This window comes from Orbicella faveolata, unplaced genomic scaffold (genome assembly GCF_042242905.1).
Source record: "Orbicella faveolata isolate gen_17 unplaced genomic scaffold, um_ofav_v1 contig_12, whole genome shotgun sequence".
NCBI lineage: Eukaryota > Metazoa > Cnidaria > Anthozoa > Scleractinia > Merulinidae > Orbicella > Orbicella faveolata.
Window position 1 is genome coordinate 31,680,370 of NW_028301539.1, and position 19,892 is coordinate 31,700,261.

Here is a 19,892-nt window from a genome sequence, read left to right on the forward strand (position 1 = left end):
CATTGTCAAAAGTAGCAGTAAAACTTTCGACGAGAGCAAAATTCACGGCCAAAGCGATTCACAACTGGCTCACTTATAAACTCGATGCAAATTCTATAATTCAGTAGACAAGTTAAGCGACCCAATCAAATGAAGTTAAAAGAGTTCTGAGCGCATGAGTGAATAATCCATGACCACATATCAGCAACGTATCTTCGCCGCGTGGTCTGCAGCTAGCTCTCACAAACCAGGTAAATATACAACCATGTACTTACTAGTAAATCGTTAGACTTGCACCTTCCTTAGACTTGGTAATGTCCTCGGGGAGACTTCCTTTAGAAAGCAGTTATAGAAACCTAAATGGATAAGCTTCTTCTCTGAGTTAGCGCGAGACCTAAAATTCGCAATTCAGACACGCGAAATTTGAGTGTAGACTGGGCTAAACGCACCAATGAAAAGGGGAGAAGGCGGGGTAGCGACACTTGAAAACAATGAATGAAACATACAACAAACGGTTCTCTACGCTTCATGCTAGGTAAGCTTTACAAGCTGCTGCGTTTAACAAGCAAAAAAAAAAGGGTTACCTGAATGACGGGGTTTCAGTTCTGCGGACATGAAAACTCAGTCAGATTTCAGTGTAGAAAAACCGTAAGCTGCTGCTACTGCCTATGTCAGCAGACCAGCAATTTGAAATTCGTTACCTAGAAAAAAATATAGTGGACATTTTGGCGATGTATACCAGGAATATAGAATGGAAAAATAACGTTTTCCAATGCTCATTTCTATTACGTGCCGAGGACCACTTTATTTTGTAAAAAATATGTACAAGGTTGATCTATTCATTGCGTTCCTGGTTCATGTTAGCTATACCACGATACAATTTCTCTGGAAAATCCCAATCGCTTAACAAAATCGCTTCCCGCGTTTAGGTCTTACGAGTGTCACACGACCCATAAAAAGCGTCGCTTTGGATGTGGTGCCATCAGTAGTGCACGAGGAGCTTTATCTTATGCCATCCTTACTACTTATCAGAAAGCGTTTGAGAAACTGGGGCTGTTTATTGCTCGAAAACCATTGGCTGTATTTGTGGTATCGCTTATAGTTGTTACAGCAAGCTGCCTGGGATGAATTCGCCTGCGTGTGGGGCGTCCTACCATTGAACGTTTCACCGCAACTGACAGCCAATCCAGGAAAGACTTGCATCATGCAGGACAATTCTCTCCACTTCTTGAAGCACGCCGAGAACAGATCATCTTTGTGCCTAAACATGGCCAGAATATTCTCAGGGAAGATTTAATGAAAGAAGCCCTTCTTGTCCACCAGACCATAGTAAACATCAGTGGTTAAAATGAAATATGCTCCCGCCAATTGCTTCCAAACACCCAACAAAAACCATCCAAACATGGCTGTATCATCAGCAGTCCTCTCGAATTAGCTGGTACTCAATTTGAAGATTTGAAAAACCTTTCCTCCATTCTCGTTCGCGAGTTGACGAACTCGACACTCGTTTTATCCACTGGACAAACCTTCAACTCCTCCTGGGTAATTTTCAAGTTCAACAGTTCGATTACTGCGTACCCCGAGAACAGACCCGAGCAACATAAGGCCTTCTTTGAGTACTACAATCCTAAGCGGTTTGTTACAGGACGCCATTCTGTTCTCAATGGTTCCTACTTAGAAGAAATAAAATACTTTGACAACGCGTTCTTCGGTATATCCAATCAGGAAGCCCGTGGAATGGATCCTCAGCAACGTATTCTGCTACAAGTGGTGTATGAGGCCATTGAAGATGCTGGAATGCGACTTGACGATCTTCAAAAGTGCAGAACTGGGGTGTTTGTCGGCGTGATGAATCTGGATTACTCCAAGCTCACTTCAGATCCATCAAATTACAGCATCATGGACCCGTTTGCCTCGACAGGAAGCACATTGTCTATTATCGCCAACAGGTTGTCGTTCTGTCTTAACCTAACGGGTCCAAGCCTGGTCGTAGACACGGCATGCTCTTCATCCTTAACTGCACTCAAAATAGCCTGTGACAACCTGCACAACGACGATTGCGACATAGCCATCGTTTGCGCGCCTAACATTATTCTCAGTGAGGTGTTTCAAATTTCGGCCAGCTTAGGTGGACTCCTTGCCCCGGACGGACGCAGTAAAAGTTTTGATGCTTCAGGAGATGGCTATGGAAGAGGAGAAGGTTTTGCAGCAGTTATTTTGAAGCTGTCACATGCGGCTTTGAATGACAAAGATGACGAATATTGCGAGATCGTTGCCTGCGGAATGAATAGCGATGGGCAAAACGCTGTACCGATGACTGCTCCGAGTTCAAAGATGCAAGCTGAACTATCTAGAAGGGTTCTAGAACGGTCAGGAGTGGATCCAGAAGACGTGGATTTCTTTGAGGCGCATGGTACTGGTACCGCAATTGGAGACGTGATAGAGATTGACTCGATAGCTGATACCTACAGCAGTCGAACGGCAACGTCCAAACGTAAGTTAAGGATTGGTTCTGTTAAGTCAAACCTCAATCATACAGAATCTACTTCCGGTCTTGCTGGACTGATCAAGGTCGCTCTGATGATCAAAGAGAAAAAATATGTGCCAACTGTTAACATAAATGTGCTGAATCCCAAACTTAAGCTAGAAGAAAACGAGTTTGTAGTCCAACAAACCACTGAACCATGGATAACGGAAAAAGGAAAACCCCGAATAGCAGCCTTAAACTCGTTTTGTTTTGGCGGATCAAACGTGCACCTCATCCTTCGCGAGGTAACGTCAAAACACTGCTCAAAGGAAATGGGCGTTAATCGCTTAAATAATGTCCTCACTTTGTCAGCACGTTCAAAAGAAGCTCTACATAAGATGGCACGAACATACTCAAAATGGATCAAGAATAATGTAGAAGATATTGATGAGCGTTTTGTGGAAAGCCAATGCTATTCTTTGAATGAACGGCGCAGTCAATTCCCACATCGCTTGGCCCTTGCTTTTGGCTCTACTGTGGAAGCATCCAAGTCTCTAGCAGACTACGCCGATGACTCCGTGGGGTGGGATAAGTTGGTTTCCTACTCAGAAGTGAAATCCAATGATGGAAAGCTCGTTTTCATGTTTGGTGGCCAGGGCTCTCAGTGGTATGCGATGGGAAGACAGTTAATTGAATGTGAAGCTGTCTTCAGAGAAGCTGTTTTGACGGTGAGTAATTTACTCAATAAGCTTGGTGTAAAGTGGTCGCTGATGGAGGAGCTGATGGCGCCAGAGGACATTTCAAGAATTTCGGAGAATTACATTGCACAACCAGCCACTTTTGCTGTCCAGTACGCAACAGCAAGTCTGCTTATGTCCTGGAAAATCCATCCATCCGCCGTCATTGGTCACAGTTTAGGAGAGATTGCAGCGGCCTGTGTTGCTGGGATCATAACAGTCGAGGAAGCTGTTCAATTGGTGCTGGCCCGCTCAACTGTGCAAGAAAAATCTCCCAATAATGGTGGTATGGCGGCTCTGGGTATGTCCGAGGAAGACGCCACGGCATTACTTATCGAACTGAAGTTAAGTGCTACACTTGACATCGCCGCAGTAAATGATGCAAAGAGCGTCACAGTGTCTGGGGAAGCCCAATCAATCGAAGCATTGGGTCAACACCTTAAAATCCACGCCAAAGAAAGATACTTTCTGGCGCGTTCTTGGAACAAAGCGTGCTTTTCACAGTGCACATATGGAAACCATCAGAAAGCCTTTTCAAGCAACCATGAAACGTGTCAAGCTAAACCCGCAATTGTCGAAAATTCCTGTTTACTCTACCGTTGAGGGTGACGTTCTCTCAGGTCAGAAGTTTAACGGCGATTATTGGTGGCGCAATATTCGCTGTCCAGTCCAATTCTATCAAGCAATGAAGCACCTGATACACGATGGTTTCAAGCAGATTATTGAGATTAGCACGCAGTCTATTTTAGCCCACTATGTGAAACAGATTGCTAGTCAAGAGAATCTTAATAAGCAAGAAACTCCAGTTGTCGTTGCAACTCTTCCTCGCAAGAGAGTACCTGTCAAAGGCCAACACCGGTGCTTTCTTCAGAACACAGTTTGTAGACTGTATACAATGGGATTGCCCATAGATTGGTCTTTTGTACAGAAGAATCCATCAGCCAGGTTTGTCTACCCATGGCTGGAAAAGAAATTTTGGTACAGGGAAATTCCGCTTCAAACCATAATTCCCCCAATTGGTGCTGAGGAAACCACAGAGAAGCGAGCCCATCCTTTTCTAGCACAAGTGAAAATGACCGAACTGTATTCAGGCCTACATTGCTGGGAGACTGAGATTGACCTCTATCGTTTTCCTACTTTAAAGGATCATGCTCTTATTCAGGGAGGTGCTGTGATGCCTGGAACTGCTTACCTGGAAATGGCCTTTGCTATGGCGATGGACAAGTTCGTAGATGTTGCTTGCATTGAACTTACTGATGTGAAGCTTTTGAATCTTCTCACCTTGCCCGAAACGCAGGTAGATAGCTTTATGTGCGCAAAATGGAAAGAGTGTGTCGAATTTAAATATTTTTCTCGCAAAATATAAATACTACAAATGATATACCACAATTGGCTAAATTTTCTCCATGTTTTTTTAGGTTAGACAGTTACGATTACGTTTCCAAAAGGAGGACAAAATTGATAAGGCTCAGTTCTACATTACAAGCTTACAGAATGACCAGTCAGAGATTACTCTGAGCAGCGGGAACATTTCTTTGGATCTGCTGCACAGACGCGAACATTATGAAGGCAAAGGTATTACTATAGTTGAAACTTTTTCGAACACCTTGATAAACCAACCTAAAAATTGTGCTTATATATTGCTATATATTGCTGTTGTTTTTGTTGTTTTATTATTGTTGGTATATTTTATGTGTTATTAAAATGGTGTCGTAATTGTTGTCCAGTGTAATTTTGTAGTTAAATATACCGTTGGAAAATGAAAACCTGTTAAAACCCATTTATATCTATTTACACCACTTGACAGGATAATCACCATAAATTGAAAGCTGCTCAAAGTGTTTAAGGTATCTCTCATTAGTCTAGTCATATATTGAATCTTTTAGTCTTTTTCAATGTACATAGCTTTCGACGAGATTGGTCCAGCTTTAGAGGTGCGGTTGACAACTATGACAAAAGTGACAACACAGCGCTTCAGCGAAACATCCAAAAAGCTGGGATTTAACTATGGACCAGCTTTCTCCCTCATTAAAGAAATATGGCAGCGCGATAACGAGGGACTCTGCTTGATTGACATCAGTGGATTACCAGCTATTCAAGCAGAAGCTGAAAGTTATGTTGTCCATCCCTGCATTTTAGACGCCTGCCTTCAATCCTCTTTTATTCCCATTGGAAACTTGTTAACTGAAGATACGTCCTTGGTGCCAGTGGGTTTCAAGAGCATTACGCTGAGGGACGTGCCATCTACCAAACAGCTGTACTGCCACGTGACTGCAGATATCACCACTTTTGGAAAATTTGATGTTACCCTCATGAGTCCATCCGGAAAAGTGTTACTTAAAATAAGTGACTTTCGTGCTACAGAGTTGACTAGCACAGAACGTCCATTTTCCTTTGATGACCTTGCCTATGAAGAAGAGTGGATGGAGGTTGTTTTACAAAGGAAGAAGGAAACCACCCAAAATCCGACTTGCATTGTGCTGAAAGATTCCTCCGTCTTCTCAGATGCCTTAATCACAAGACTTCAGGCAGCTAAAGTCAATTTCGTCACAGTTGATCTGCCAAATGCTAGATGTTTCAACATCGAAGCAGAGGAAGCAATCACAGCGGCCTTTGCGGGCATACCACCTGACCAATTATCCAACCTTAGGGTCGTGAACACGTGGCCTGTGGAAACGAACCTTCTGCCGGAGAACTTGGACGTGATCGATCAAGCTCAACGCCTTGCCATGGGCAGTTCTGTCTTCTTGCTCAAACTTCTGATGGGGAAGGAGTGGTTGAGTTCTCGACTTTTCTTCGTCACCGAACGTACACAGCTCTTGAACGCCTGTCCGAAGTCTGCCAGTACTATCCCGTGGAGTTCTACAGTCTGGGGTTTTCGACGAACAGCACGCCTGGAAGAGTTTGACATCAGGATGATATCTGTTGACCTCAGTAACAAAGAGGATATGCTCGAGGTAGATTCATTGGCTGAGGAGATACTGGGTGAGAGCATTGAAGAAGAGGTGGCCTTTCGAGATGGAAAACGTTTTATAAATCGCATGGTCAGGACAAAACTTTCTCCAGAGAAACCGACAAACCAGAAAATGGAAAGCAAGAAGAAGGGCTCATTGTACTTATCATGTATCCCTTCGTCAACAACACTCTGCCTGCGCGAGAAGAGTCTGTCGAAGCCATCCAACTCTGAACTTACAGTAGATCTCCTATATTGCTGGACACCCTCAGAATCACTGATAGATGTAGCCAAACCAAAAGGATGTGTCTTCGTTGTTGGAAAGGTGACTGACCTCCCTGGGGAGAGCAGGACGTCTCATGTACAGATTGGAGACGAGGTGTGTGGTGTCGTCGCCTCTGGACGGGTTTCTTCTTCCCTTGCCATTCAAGTCAATAATATGTTCGTAAAACCAACCGGCCTGACAAAGGAACAAGCGGCTTACATCCCAGCGTGCCTAGCCATAGCTTCCTATGCTCTTCAAAGAGTAGCGTCAGGAGAAGAAAATCAGTCACTACTGATACATGAAGCCAACCGTGGCCCTGGGCCAGCAGCAGTTGCCCTTGCAAAAACACTCGGACACAGAGCATTTTGCACCGTTCCTGACACTTGCCAAACGTCTACAAAAGCCCTTCTTCTTGAGTTGGGTGCGGAAAGTGTGGTTCATCAAGGTTCCTCCGGCTTCGATGATGATTCTTTTCAAAGCTTCGACGCCGTTTTATTTTTTTACCCACCTGCTCCAAATGCTCTTCAAGAAAGTTGTCGTTCTCTCAAACGAGGAGGAAAAGTTCTAATCTTGAGTTCCGAGTTTACTGGCGATCTCGTATTTACAGCAGCTACAAATGTCAGATATGAGAGAGAAGACATGACAGACATTCTCAAGTCTCCGCAGGTTTACGAAAAGCTCAGTTTAGCAAGTCTTGATTTGTTGGAAGGCAACGAAGTCCTGGAAAGGCTTCTAGCAGTGCAGATAGTTTCTATAGACTTGGCAACAGCAATTAAAGTCGTAAACACTTCCCTCGACAAACAATCATCTCCACAACATGAAATAAAAGCCTCCTCAAGTATTTCCTTTCAAATTCACGCGTTTCCATCGTCTGGAGAAAGTAGTGATCTAGACAAGATTCCTGTTCTTCCATGTGGTTTAGATGAATGTGGCCTGAAGGATGACAGAACGTACTTGGTGGCAGGGGGGATTCGAGGATATGGATTTGAAGTGGCCTGCTGGATGGTGGAGAATGGAGCAAAGTCTATTGGACTTCTTGGCCGTTCAAAGCCCTCCGATGCCAAATGTGAAGAAGTAAGAAAGATAGAAAGGAGGACCGGCGCAAAGATACATATGTTCCAGGTAACCTGGGGAGCAGGGGTGGCGCAGTGGTGAGAGCGCTTGCCTCCCACCAATGTGACTCGGGTTCAAATCCTGGACCCGATGTCATTAGTGGGTTGAGTTTGTTGTTGGTTCTCGTCCTTGCTCTTGTTTTTTTCTCCGGGTTCTCTGGTTTTCCCCCCTCCACAAGAATCAACATTTCTAAATTCCAATTCGATCGGTAATTCGAGGGCCACGGGTTTGTCAGTCGTTAAAACTGTTGTGTGTTACCCTCGTTAAACAAAGTTAATTTATTTTTTATTTAATCAGTATTTCATTATCACACCCAAAAACCTTTATTTGTTAGACGTTCACCACGCGCAAAACGAGGCTAACAAGTTTGAATGTTAGCGAAAGGCAAGCTGCTTTGTTGAATCACAGGCAATGTGGCTTTCATAAACTCAGGTGTAAAACTTAGACACCTTCACGCAAGGTGATGAAATTCCAAACAGTGTTTTATATTTTTGTTTCTAACAGATTGACATTTCCAACCAAGAGCAAATGGCGTTCCTTAAAGAACGCCTTCAATCTCTTCCAAGTGTGGCTGGTATCGTGATCACTGCCATGGTTCTAAGAGATGAGTATGTCAAAGATTTCACGTTTGAGGGCTTCACTGATTCCATGGGTCCTAAGATAAAAGGTAAGATTCCATAATGAGTTACTGTATTCTCTTATATCTCTATTAGCGTCCACCTTTCTATTCTAATAAGCAGTCATCAAGTTCGTGAGTGGTTGGTTAGGCTCACCGCTTAACAAGTCCGTTTTCAAACTATTTTGGGTGCCCTTTACAAGTAAAGAAGAACGTTTCATTGAGGTATGCCTACTTAATGAGTCCTTTTAGAGCCTCGACAAATGTTTTTCAAAATGCGCCACATTCTTAGTGAGCGCCTTTTGTTGAGCTCTTAAAAGTTACGTTATGCAGCGGGGACTACTAGAATCATTATGGTAACAGTTTTCGATTTGTTGCAAGGTTCCTTCTTACTTCACCAAATGAGCTTGGAAATGGATCTGGATTTCTTCATCATGTTTTCATCCATGGCCTCGGTCTTCGGTAACGCGAAGCAATGCTCTTACTCGGCTTGCAATGCTTTTCAAGATTCTCTTGCCCAGTACCGAAGACAGGTGCTCGGTCTACCCGGATTGGCGATAAACTGGGGACCAATCAGTGGAGCTGGTGTGATGGAACGAGATTCCAAAGTGGCCAAATTGATGAGCATAGGGGGACTTGGCTTTATCCATGCCAGAGATGGTACGATATTTCTTCACTAAGACCTAATAAACATTATCACGATATCTCAATATTCTCAAACGGGCTGCAAAAAGGGTTAACCTTCCGTTAAGGTGACACTAAATAATAATGTGGGTATTGAAATGGCCAATAGAAATAATATGTTTATCTGTATTCGGATCAAAATTTCAAATACAAAAATTAATAGCCGAAGCTGTCGCTAGACGGGTTGTCTTAATTGCACGGCCCTGTTGTTCTCGTCTTCTGAGCATTAGCGGGTATGAGAACTCCGCTAAATACTGAAGGACGAAAAGCGTGCTATGGATTGCTTTTAAAACTGTTTGGTAGCAAAGCGTCGTTGCAACCTATATTACCACACGTTTTTGCCCCAGAGTGATTGTCTGATTAGCGCAGTCATGCAAAAGACTGTTCTCAAAGTCTGGCATTTTCATAACATGAACGATAGTAAGAAAGGCAGTCGTATTCAGACTAAGTCACCATTCTTTTTCTTATTTTCAAGATGGCTAATATTACTCAGGTTGTCGGAGCGTACGTCTTTCTCAAGAATACTTTCACTCAATCCCACTACAAGGACTTCTAGTTTGGTGTTCAAACCGTATACGTTATATTAAAGTTGTACCTTCTAAATTCTGAAATATTTACACAGGAGTCAAACACATGGCCAAAGTTCTTACTGAGGAACCGAGCCGTTTTCAAATTACCCTGTGTGGTGTGGACTGGCCTCGCTGCATGAGAAGTCTTGTCGGGCTAAAGAAGACGCCCAGAATGTCGCTGATCAAAGCTGAAATTAAGGATTCTGACATTCAGACGCATTCGTCAGATTCCCTGGCGCAAAACATCACGCTAGAGAAAGATGAAGAAAAAAGACGCGAACTGGTCATGGAATACGTAGGCGTGCTAATGACTAAATAGGCAGGAATGCCTTCGGGTTCTGAGGTAGATCTCAACAAGAGCTTGTACAACTATGGTCTCGACTCAGCTGGGGCACTGACCTTGAAAATGCAGTTTGAAGCCAATTTGCAAGTTTCTTTTGAGGTGTGTTGCAATAACACTCACTGGATGATTAATGTCTATATTTCTGCTATATAATCAGTGAGGCGTGGGAAAATATATCAACTTACCAACTGATTGGTTTAAGGAGGACTTCAGTTCTCGGGTTTACCTATCTGAGTTGCCATTAGCAGAGTAACCACTTCCAATTCACCTTCGGAATTTTCGTACTAACCTTTTTTGCACAAATTGACGAGATACAAACGGTGCTCTTGTTTCAGATTTTCTACTTTATGCAGCCTGATACGACCGTACTTAAAATTGCAAAAGACGTCATGGCCAAGCTTGGCGGAGAAGCACCTGGTGAACAACTTCAAAATAACGTCAACCTAGAAAATGAGCCTGCGCAAACACAGCCTGCACTGACCGACGCATCCCCATCTGCTGTCATGTCAGAGAGTCAGATTCAAGTTGTACCGCTGTACACTCCTGCGGGCGCAGCTATCAAGTTCTTCTGTGTACATCCGTCGCACCATTATGCGTTAAATCTGGCAGCGATTTCTACGGGATTTGAAGGCCAGGTGACTCCCAACTAATATGTATTGACGTTATTTCTATTTCGTTCAAGTCTCATATTCATCATTCTACTTCTACTTGTCTCCCTACGTCTCGTATATACCGAAAGCAACGATACCCCCTACGTAGTTGGCTCTTGTACATTGTACTTTGTTTCCGCACAAGAAAAGCTCCAGCTTCCTGTTCCATTTTTTCCACTCAATACTCGATCTACCAATAAAACCTTCGTTTTAACACTCGAATGACGTACATGGTGTGCAACCTTATTTAATCAGTTCTTAAGTATTTAAAAGGGTATTAACTCTAACAGCCACTTCTAAGTGAGGTATGTTGACTGACAGTGAAGGTTAGTTTTATACCATTGTAACTTGCCAGGCAAACGCTGCACTATCGGCTCTTCAAACAACGAATTGCAATTGGCCCACATGTGATACACGTTTTAGCTACCTGAAAGCAGCCAATAAAAATGATTTGGAGCAAAGTGGACCACACTTTGGAAGAAATTGGCCAAAGGGTGATTTCCGTTAACCCGACAGTGTCACGTTCAGCTATTTGTTTTATGTGTCATCACCAATCCTCATTGCCCCCAGTGGGGCATGGGGCCGCTTCTTTTATGTGTGTGAGTGTAATTTTTACAATAACTGCAGAAATTCGCGCGTGCTCATTGGCTATTTTTCATTGTGGATAAGAAGAACGACTCGTGAATTTATAATTTATGAGATGTTGACGCGACAAGCGAGAGCGGACAATTTGACGAATTTTTTATTGTAAAAAACAAATTGACATCAGTTTTTCAATCGTCTGCCCTGTTATTGACAATGAATTTCGTCATAATATTGTCAAAGTAGCCTGCGGATCCAGTCGGCTATCGCGTCGTGGATCCACAGCTATTTTAACAATGTTAATGCGAAATTCATGATCAATAACAGGACAGACGCATGAAAAACTGACGTCAATTTGTTAAATGGACATTTTTCCTTACCCCATATTAGGATTTGGTATCCTTCTATGCACTGGGCTATACTGACCCAACAGCAGTGAGTAGGGACTGGGGTGGAGTCCGTGAACTTGCTGCACATTACGTTCAACTGATCAGCGAGGAGCAGCGTCATGGACCGTACTTTCTTGGCGGATATTCCTACGGTGGGCTTGTTGCCTACGAAATGGCGTCGTTGTTGACAGAGCAGAACCAGAGGGTGGAGTTTGTAGCCATGATTGACACATTTCCTTGGTATCCGCGCTCGCGGACTGTCAGCAATAGACTGGTTTCCATGGTTGCTGATCAACAATTTCAACGTCGACAGGTTCAGGTTCGTGGGAAAGTGCTCATAGCAAAACTAAGATAGTGATTACCTGGCTAATTCAATATCATCCTGTAAGGGAAACTAACTTATCGAAGAACAAAATCCAACTGAGTAACAAAATTGAACACTTCCTCTTAGGTTGCTGGTAATAATACGTTAGAATAAGAAAGAGAAAAATAGTTATATGGTTATACATAAATGGCAAGGAAGTTCATAGGTACCGTCTGAAGGCTACGGAACCCATGATCCCTGCAATACCGGTGCGTACTTCCGGGTAGCAACTGAGCTGTGAAGCCTTGTTACCTTGTGCGCATTATCAACGCTTCGTACCTCAGTTGGGTAGAGCAACGCGCCGGTATTTCGAATCCAACAAACCTTTTCGTTTTATGTATCAACCGCAGTTCACATGTGTCTTGTATACATTCGCCACGTCATCCAGTAAGCTAGCGCTATTTCCTATTGTTTAAGGTTAATAAAAACGTCTGCATATATGCCAATAATCGATGAGCAAATAAAAATTAATAGATTCGTTGTTTTCCTGACAGCTTTCTTTTGAGAACTTTCTGACAAAACTGGCCGTAGATTTTCTAAAGATGGAGGCTGACGAATTCAAAACCTTGAGGGAGATGCACACTCAAGACTGGGTCATAGATGAACTGCAGAGACGAAGCGTTGAGAAGGGTTTCGCTAACTACAATTTGAGGGCACTCAGGGAAGCTCTTCTAAAAAACCAGATCGTTTCTTTTAGAACATTCAAAGAATGGCAGCCTGCTGAGGTATGGGACAATTAATTTGTATTGATTCAACCCAATATAACGGAGTCGTGTAAGGAACAACTAATACAATTAACGCCTTGACGCAGAACTTCCAACAGTATAAGACATAGACGTAACCATTTTTCTTGGACAATTCTTTTCCACGGGGAAAAGACGCAATGCGGTTAACTCCATGTGAAGCACCAACCCGTGAGAAAAGGCCAGACCACAACACCGGGAACTCCGTGACCTACTCTTTGCGATAAGTGCGTGGGTTCTTTAACGTCCCCTGCTAACCACATAACGCTTAAGAGGCAGGAGACGTGGCCTTCAGTGTATAGTCCTTATCCGAGAAGACTTGAATGTCTATCAATTTGCAGATGTAATTACAAAGGTAGCACATTCTCGTCAGTTATTTAAGACCCTGAGTTTTGGTCCGGTCTGGAGTTCGAACCCTCGGCCTTCCGCACAGCAGTCTGGCGCTAGCGCTCTACCAACTGAGCTAACCATATCGTAGAAATAGCATTTCTTGGATGGGTAGCATGTTAAATCATAAGTAACCTCTTCTTTCGATCTTTAGGTCCGCTATCGTGGTGCTCTCACCTACCTCAAAGCCCAAAGCGACCGCTTCACGGGCGAGATTTCTTCGGTATATCGCGCTGAGGAAGTATGGGGCCAGCTGGTAGATGGAGGCACAATCATGCTCGTTTGCCCTGGTGACCATTACTCCTTGAGTGAGTTACCCCATGCTCACGTGACAGGCAGTATCCTAGCATCAGCACTCGCATTCAACTACCGGATGTTGTTCCCCGAATTCCCCAGACCTACAAGAACATTCCATCAAAGACGAGCCGTGGAAAAGTTTTGCAGCGGAGTAAAAGTATTCCTTCACTCAAAGAAAGGTAATTTGCTGCGACAGCGTCAGTTAGCTGATAGTTTTTACTCCACTTCCAAAAATTCCCTCGTATCATTTGAGAGGGACTTAAATGAAGATGCACTGAATTTTTACACACCGAGGGCAACCTAAGTTAAAGAAAATCCTACAGTATTGCACTAGAAATGGATGTGGGTTGTATTATCGACAGATTTAGGAACGTGAGGGTCACGTTTACCAGTGTGACTCAAATGTTTCCATCTTTCTTGTTGGAACATGTGGTATATACCTACTGGCATATTTGGATCGTCGAGCAATGCTCTTTTCAGTTCGACAATTTAAAGTGCAAAAAGACTATGAGGTTTTTCATCTCTCTTTCAATCCTGTTTTTCATAAGTATATAAATCCTTAAACAAAGAGAACGTTTTCTACGATTATTTCAGCCTTTGAAAATCGCAGATAGCATATATTTATTGATCCTGTGTTATTTATTACACATTTAACCCCCTTCCATTTTAGGCAACAAATGGCCACACTTTGGAGAACTTTTCTTCACCGAGGATGCTCACAAACTTGAATTGAGGTCAACAATTGAGGAAGGAGGAACAGAGGAGAATGAGAAAACCAAAAAGATAATTGACCTGGAAGGTAACAAAACAAGTAAAGCTGTTATTTATGCTAAGCAACGGGCTGTTCAATTTTACGTAATGTTTTTTATCTTTTTTCCCCCTTGCTTTTCCCTTATGAACTCTATTTCAAGACTGAATATAAAATAGCGCATGTTCACATAGCTTGATGCAATGATCGGTTGGAAAAATTTCAATTCACGAGACTTTGCAGACAAGAACGGCCAGCATAAATAAAGATATGCCAAAATAAATCCAACACTAAAATCCAAACATACCACTAACTCGGGTTTACATAACCCGGCCTGTGCAAAACGCCCGTCAATTACGTCTTCTTTAAGTACATGTACGTGCTGTTTTCAAACAGGGTGTCTTCAGATTTGTTTATATATCGATAAGTTACTTCTTTTAGAAAGCATTTTCTCACAAGAATCTTTTCTTTTCAGGTCTCCGCATGGTGCAGCCAGGACGACTTGTCTCCAGTGCCCAGAAGTATGCCTGGCGCAAGCGAAGAGTTGGAGCTAATCAAAGTGGGAACCTGGGACAGGTTGCGTCCGTCATAACAGGCCGACGAGTTTACAACTTGGAATTCACTGATTATTCCGATTTAAAAGCATTTTACATCATGATAGAAGCTGTATTTGCTGTGACTTTGTTTACCAGTTAGAATTGTAGTGGCAAACACGTGTGTTAATTTTTCTAGCTATAACATTTTGACCATTTGTTGTTCGAATTCAGTTCGTACTTTTTGACACAAGTATCATGAAATATATTTACAACAAACTTGCTTAGTTGCAACTTTACTGATCCTTGTGATTCAATCAAAATGACAGAGCCATGAAGCGATGCTTCTGTTAGATTTCACTGTTAGTTGCAAAAGCTTAGCAAGTAGCCTTTTCTTACCCAAGCATAAACTTATTTACAATTAATTAATAAATGTGCGTGATTAATTACAACTTGCAGGTTCTCTTTGTCATATCGAAAGCAGTCATTTTCACCAGTCTGTTTCTGTGACATTCGACTATTTTTGCAAGAAATTTGCCTGTAGTTTTTTTATGGTCTAATTTTTAACAAAAAGGAACTCACTTTCTGTAGCGTTAAGAAGCAGGTGATTGTAGCTAGGTAAGTTTAGATTTCACCTTTCAGACACAACTTAGTTCTTTTGCCCAGAAACTAAAAGTCTACTTAAAATTGCTGTGAAATCGCTGTCATTCGTAAATATAGAGACCTAATTTACCTTGACGAAAATAATGGATCAGTATAGATTGCTTCACACCCACCAATTATGTTAGTTTATCCAAAGTCAGCGCTAGATAAGAATGTTTGATTCCTCTCCACTTTATAACTATAAGGAAACACTTACTTTCAAACTAGTTGTATATTAGTATGATTTTCTACGGGTCACTGTTGTCTCGCCCTCCACACTATTTTAGTTACCTTTTTTGTGACCCTTAATTTTCGAACTGATTTTCGCCGAGTTTTAGCGTAGTTTACTTATTGGAACATTGTAGTTTTTTAGTTTCGCATAGTATGTGTGAACACACGCTATGGGACAGAGTCTTTAATGCCTGTTCCCTTGAACTGGGTGTTGTATCTAGTTTTTTCTCCTTTGAATTTTGATGACTCACTCGACTTTTTCTATTCATTATTTAGGAACAAAAATTGTCTCTTTACTAAACCGTGACGGTAATTCTACTCATTCCAGGAAACACTGTCTTGACATATTAGCAGATTCTTAAAACAGAAAATTAATTCGTATTTCTAATAATGATTGAGAATTGAGAATTCGCGGGACCAAACCACTTTACCCATTTGTAAGCAAGCTATAATATGGTTGACTATATTTAGACTAATCTGTTCCTGGTTGCGTGTTGTTGATTTTTTTTGTTGATTAAATTTTCTTTATTGGGGATCACTTTTATAGAGTTATGCGACTTTTAAGGGACTTAACGGTTTCATTATCTTTAATAAAGCCATTCTTGCGAAACTTGACATACTGCAGAGTTGTTAACTTTTTTTTTTTTTTTTCCGTCAAGAAATTTATGCATATCAAGGTGCCTTTTATGAAACTGTATCTAGCTGGGTCATGTTTGCTCAAAGACCCGTTGGAATATGCAAACACGTACTGCATTTAAACACCTAAAATTAGCTGTTAGCCAATAAGAAGCCCTATCTACTGTGCTGCGATATCAAGTTGCTAACCTGACATAGTCAAACTTTGGGGCGAACTTGGGTGTGGTAAATACCTAATTGTGTCTTTCTGGTACGCTTCGGCAGTATATCCGGCCTGATGGCTCTCGTCTTTAGTATTTCAGCTCGACTCCATCTCGCAAAAATACGAACCATGGTTGGACCAAACTCTCCTGATATGCCGCGAAAGCGTACTGAGAAAATACGATCAGGTGTAATTAGCACCAAACATTTCGTGATAGAACGCATACACCAAAAAGGCAAACTTCACTCCTCAGATTACGCTCCTGTGATGTTTGAACGTGGCCGCGCGTTTTCCGTTCACCTTACGTGCAAGTAGTAACCGAGAATTTAATTTTATTGATCGATTTACTGGTATGTTCAAAGCCATATATCGAAAGATTTAAGAGGCTGTCTCTGTAAAACCCGGCACTGATTTTACTTTTCAAATTCGATTTTTCTCATAAGCTGGGATTTCGAAGCTCTTACCTAGTGAATCACTAAAATGAGTTTTATTTGATAAAAAATTCTAATTGAATTTTTCTAGGATTGATTGAAGTTCGGTCCACTCGACACAAATTGCGTGCCTGCCGAAACTGGAAAAATGGCACATATTGCCGGCGCTCTAAAAAATTGATATTCGCTCAAAAGTCCCAATTCTTTTATTCAACTATAGATACATCATAGGACATACATCACAGTCGGAAATACGTCTGCGTTCGCAGGCTAGTATGTGTGCCGAGATTTGTCCAAAAGAGTGCTTCTACAAACCTTTCAAGAGGACTCTACATGACTAAACCGGCTTCGAGGAAAACAATGGTCAGTAATACAAAGAGCATCGAAGTATGTGTCCGTCACGCTCGACACAGATGAGAAACGTACAAATGTACCTTGTATACAAACCTACAGCTGGAAGGAAAAGCTGGCAGTTTTAATGCTACCTAGGTTTCAAGGATCGCTACAAAGGACCAAAACTTTAATCTTGAAGCCAGGTAAGAGATTTACGTGAATTTATCGGAGCACTTTACGAAGGCGAGTATGTTAGCTACTCAATGGAATATTTACAGAATTTCCTGAGCTTTAACTGGTCGTTAGTTTTGAACTGTTGTCGCTTGGTTACAAATTTTATCATAAGTCTGAACATTGCGTCTCGTATTTACCTGGAGGCATTATATGACTGAGACGTGTAATACGTCTGTTTGTTTAAGTTCGCACAACGTTTAATGCGTTTTATTTTCCTTGTTCAGTTACCCCAGACACATGGTAATTCTTGAATGCATTATTCGTCATAGACGTTTTATTCGTTTTCATTGACAAATACGGCCATTCACTCAGTACATGTAGGCACAGGAAATAATGTATGAGAGACTGCTGTTTCGCGTAGCTGACTTACAAATTATTCATAGCCACGGGGGCCTGTACCTATAGCCCCCCAAATGAAAATTTGTGAGGGCTCAGTCCCCTCTCCCCCCCTCCCCCCGACCTTTCGGTGCCAAAAATATCGCTAGCGCAGCTTAAAATTAGTACGACAAAATATTCCGTTCCGTGATCTTTTCACAAATCGTTTCATGCTCGCGCTTGGCGAAATAATATTTTGTGGGTTTTTTTGAAAAGCTCCAACCTGTGTTCCTTAGAAGCACCATGAAGAAGGATCGCCTTAACAACTACCTCATCCTGCATTGTCATAAATCTATAACAGACACATTGAACACTGTAGACATCGCAAAAAAGTTTGTTTGTGCGAACGAACAACGCAAGACATATTTTGGAAAATATCGAGTAGAGATATGCGATTGGCTTAACGATGAGTCCCCTCATGTTTCAAAACGCTCCGCCGCCTCTGTTATAGTAGAAATATTAAGTTTGCACAGTATAAAATTTCAGCAAACAAATTTAGCGGGAAATAGTTTTCTACAAACATTCGCTAACAGTGGGAGAACGAAGCAGTATTGTTAGAAAAACATTCACTATTTGCTTTCGGCTCGCGCTACTGTTTACATTCGAACAGGCTAGAGCATCATTGCGATTTACAATCTTTTATTATATAAGAACGTCTAATTTTTGAGCTGAGGCTGAACGCTCTTATATATTTTTTTCGATTTGAGGCTGAAAACGTTCTTAAGATGTTCTTAAATTTACATATGGTATGAAAATAATGAAGACAGGCCAGCCGGACTCCCCGCATGATAGATGTGATTTGATTATATGTGTCTCTCATAATGTGGCTCTTACGAGCATGTCTTTGAGAGATCTACCTCTTTAGTAGGCTATAATAGGTAGATTTCACAGGATGGTTTTACAGCAAAGGTTGATTTCATTGTATTAATGCCCTGAAGTATTCGGATTAATTTACATTTTTTGTTACCTTTATTTTATGCTTGTCATATAATATACCACTATGCAAAGTAAAAACGTTATTAAGCGACTCTCAGCCTGAGGAATGTTCTTAATCCGTTCCTAAAATTTTGGTTAATCTCAGCCTCAACGTTCTTATAGAAAGGGTTCTTATAAAAAAAAAAAATGTATTTACACAACTACACGAATGAAGTGTCACTGAAGTGAAAGATTTCAGCTCTTCACTCTTAGACAAATTAGGACCGATTAGTGTTTTTGGATAGGTTAGATTAATCGGCTTCATTTGTGTCAAAAGCTGCAGTCTCGGATAATTTCGACTGAATACAGAATCTTTTAGAACTGAACGAAACTTAATGCGTTGCTCGTAACCATGATAGAGCCTTTGTCTTCTTACCATGAGCCTTTGGCTCGGAAGAAGACTTGGAAGCCACCTTCTTTGTCATTGACACAAACGAGATGTTATGTTGTGTTATGACAGCCCGTCTCTTGGTCGCGTGACTTTCGCTGCCCGGTGTAGTTTGACTTCCTTGTTTCAGGACGTGCAGATAAGCAAGTTTTCTCCTGCGTTATCTAAACTATCATTGTGGCCAACAAACAAAAATATAAACCGTGAACAGTAAGAAATAGCTCAACTGGAGTAACAGTCTCAAGGTTTAGACGATTTTATTTTTGTACTTGGTAAGTACTCGTTGTCACTGTTTTCAACTTCCCTGTGTTGAATAAACAAGGAAGAGCACGTTTTCCATCCTTTTTTTTTTTTTTTGTTTGTTTTTTTTTTTTTTGGCACACAGGACGTCTGCCAAATGACGCAAATAAAGACAAAGGCGCAGTTGTGTGGTTAACCCTTGGTTTAATTAATTTGATGAATGCAATCAAGACGTTGTTTTGAGATTATCATGCGATCACTTGCCATCACGTAAACACGTACAATGTGATACTTTCAGAGCCTTATCGCTCGTCATCCGGAGTCCACACTGTTACTTTGGAGCCTGAAAACGCGAAAACATTGCAGAGCCAATGTATGGCAATTTCCACAAATGGCATTTTACTCATAAGGTGTAAGGCCTGAGGCCCGTTTCTCGAAAGCCTCGGAAACTTTACGGGCCCGCAAAGGCATTTTTAGTTAGTCTGTATCTAAAAACAGAGAAGTGCATACACCTGAAACTTCTTGTTTGGAGGAAATTAAACCTCTGTTCATATTAAGAATATAAACAGCTCTTTAATCATGAGGTTTGAGACTTTGCTATGGCTTTCCGGGTGCGAACACTTTTCGGGACCTTCAAGAACCTTGAACATTTCCAAAACTTCTCTCGAACTTTCGTGTTTTCAGGTTATAGCAAGTTCAATTCTCTGTGGTTGCATGGTTTAGACTTGTGGTGAACAAAAACACCTCTTAACTTTATAAGGTTCTTAAAAGGAGTCAGCTGATTTT

At 41.7% G+C, this 19,892-nt stretch overlaps 1 pseudogene across 1 annotated transcript; it reads left to right on the forward strand.

Annotated features, from left to right (window-relative positions):
- Window positions 1-169: 169 nt before the first annotated feature.
- Window positions 170-15,907, forward strand: LOC110040320 (uncharacterized; annotated as a pseudogene). Its single transcript, XR_016204683.1, has 13 exons — window positions 170-256; window positions 844-4,480; window positions 4,602-4,758; window positions 5,089-7,523; window positions 8,019-8,181; window positions 8,512-8,790; window positions 9,437-9,825; window positions 10,062-10,361; window positions 11,349-11,666; window positions 12,206-12,436; window positions 12,996-13,317; window positions 13,809-13,937; window positions 14,362-15,907. The product of XR_016204683.1 is annotated as an uncharacterized LOC110040320 (transcript).
- Window positions 15,908-19,892: the final 3,985 nt, after the last annotated feature.